Source organism: Lathyrus oleraceus, chromosome 1, assembly GCF_024323335.1.
Source record: "Lathyrus oleraceus cultivar Zhongwan6 chromosome 1, CAAS_Psat_ZW6_1.0, whole genome shotgun sequence".
NCBI classification, from domain to species: Eukaryota; Viridiplantae; Streptophyta; class Magnoliopsida; order Fabales; family Fabaceae; genus Lathyrus; species Lathyrus oleraceus.
In genome coordinates this window covers 190,404,767-190,407,424 of record NC_066579.1, presented here as the reverse complement: position 1 = coordinate 190,407,424, position 2,658 = coordinate 190,404,767, and the positions used below count along the sequence as shown (strand labels likewise).

The window sequence follows — 2,658 nt, the reverse complement described above, 5'->3', positions numbered from 1 at the left end:
ATTTCAAAGGTGCATGCTTTCTATTTTCTCTGACATGATTGAAAATTCAATATAGGTATTTATGGATAATTTCTCTGTTTTCGGTAAATCGTATGACGATTGTATTGATCAATTGAACAATGTCCTTAAGAGATGTACCGATACAAACTTAGTGTTAAATTAAGAAAAGTTTCATTTCATGGTCACTGAGGGTATTGTTCTCAGCCATAAAATATCTTCAAAAGGCATAGAGTTTGATCAAGCAAAAATTAAGGTAATAGAAAAACTTCCACCACCGCTAAATGTCAAAAGAGTTAGGAGTTTTCTAGGGCATGCAAGTTTTTATAGGAGGTTTATTAAAGACTTTTCAAAAATTTGAAAACCTTTGTGCTACCTATTGGTCAAATAAAACAAATTTAACTTTGATAAAGAGTGCTCCAATCATTGTTTCCCTAAATTGGCAGCTCCCTTTTGAAATCTTGTGTGGTGCTAGTGATTATGCTGTGGGGACAATTCTTGGCCAAAGACACACAAATTTTTTCCATGCTATTTACTATGCTAGCAAGGTTTTAAATGAAAATCAAGTTAATTACACTACTACTGAAAAATAACTACTAGCTATAGTATTTTCTTTGGAAATTTTTTGCCATTACATAATCGGTTCAAAAGTGATTATTTTTATAGATCATGCATCCCTGAAGTATTTATTTAGAAAAAGTGATTTGAAACCAAGATTGCTACGATGGGTGCTTTTGTTGTAAGAACTTGATCTCAAAATTAAGGATAAAAAGGGAGTGGAAAATGTGGTAGCGGATCACCTTTCTAGATTAGAGAATGAGGAGGTGACCAAAAATAAGGATAATATCACATAGACATTTCCAGTTGAGAAGATAATGGCTATTAGTGAGAGATATTGGTTTGCAGACATGGCAAATTGTAAAGCAACACATGTTGTACCAGAAGAATATACATGGCAACAACGAAAATGCTTCTATAAAGAAGCCATCTTAGCAACAAGGAAAGACATATTAGGGAAATTGAAGCATCATTTGAAGCAGCCAAGTCACGTCCTATTCGTGCAACTAAAAAGATTTGTATCATGTTGAGTTCACGCCATTATTGCCTGATGTTGATAGGTATGATGATCAATTTGTTCTTGCTGCATTCAATAATGCTCCAATAGCTGATTCAGAAATGTACATGAAGTTGGACAAATCTGTTTGTGATATCTCTGAATCGAGGGCAGTTATGAAAAGTTATGTTGTAGCAAGCTCAACAACCTACAAATACATCACAAGCATTTCCAATGGTAGCTGCCCATCGCTCATAGGGTCTGCTTGTGCTAGATGAGCGGTTGCAGAAGGTCCATAAGGGTAAAAATGGTGATGCTAACGTTAATAAGTCGGAAGAGTTTTATTAGCTTTTACACTGTGCACTAGATAATCTTCCCGTGAACCTTCGTGCACTAATCCTGCAATGTGGGAAAGTCTGTTAATAACTTGCAGAGTAACAAAACTCATCCAAAGCACTGCATAGTAACCAAGACCATGCATAAACGACAAGACCCCAAAAAAACTGCAGAGTTCTCACCAAAGCCTTACTAGCTGACTTGCAACAGTGCAAACGCATACAGATAACCGTTTTTCTTCTAACCAAAGATAGCATCCAAAGAGACTTCATTAATAGTCTATTTGAATTTACATCTTAATTTGAGTTTCAATTTGAGTTCCATCTAACTACCACTAACAAAATTAACAGAACTTTAACCGAGTTAACCGTTTAACAACTTCCCATTTCAATTTCGCTAACAGTGACCACTGCCCTAACGGAGATACCGAACTGCCCCATTCCGTTACACTCTTCCCTCCTATAAATCCATAACCTCACAATTCACTCGGGGATTTTTTTTCTACCAATCATTCCACCTTCTTCAACCTTTAATTCACATAACACCAAACCTCACTCATGGCTCATATTCTACATCCATTGAAGCTTCACATTGAAGCTTCAAGGTGCTCGAGCTAAACCTCATTGATTCATCTCTCTGGAACCTTGCTCACTATGCACCGACCTCAGAGCACCGCTCACCACGAACAAGTCTTCTGATTCCTACGGACTAAAGAAATGGAGTAGAAGAGGATTGAAGAAGAAGTAGAAAAAGAAGTGTTTAAAAGTAGACGAAGCAAGGAGAGCTTACCCGAATTTCGTCGTCGCCTTCGTCTTCTCAGGCAGGTATGCTGATTTCTGCTTCATTTCACATTGAGCTTGTTGCTGTGACATAGTTGAGAGCTTAGGGAATCGAAGCCCCAACCATTCGGGCTTTTATTCTGTATCTGGAGAATTTAATTATAGTTTCTTTCATTTAGGGTTCATAAACGATCACTTCAATTAGGACATTCGCGCATGATTTGGTTCAATCGGGGGATGGATTCGGGTTAAGGGCGTGGAGACGAAGGATTTGGTGTATGAGTTTTGTGGTTTAGATCTCCGCCGCCGTCGGTGGCGATTTCCGGCGCGGCGGGAGGGTAACGGAGTTCAGGTGAGGAGTGAGCTGATTTCGAGTCCAAACTGAGATTGTGAATTGAACGAATAGGTTTCCTCGTGTTGGTTTGGGCCTTTCTCCCTCCTAGCCCAATGGTTTGTTAACCCCATACCTCCACCGTTTCCTACGCACTCCCT

At 38.8% G+C, this 2,658-nt stretch overlaps 1 long non-coding RNA gene across 1 annotated transcript; it reads right to left on the bottom strand.

Moving 5' to 3' along the window:
* Positions 1-822: 822 nt before the first annotated feature.
* On the bottom strand, positions 823-2,658 carry LOC127126950 (uncharacterized). The gene is made up of 2 exons (XR_007805157.1): positions 2,177-2,658; positions 823-1,450 (listed from the first exon to the last, which is right to left on the bottom strand). It is a non-coding gene; the product is annotated as an uncharacterized LOC127126950 (long non-coding RNA).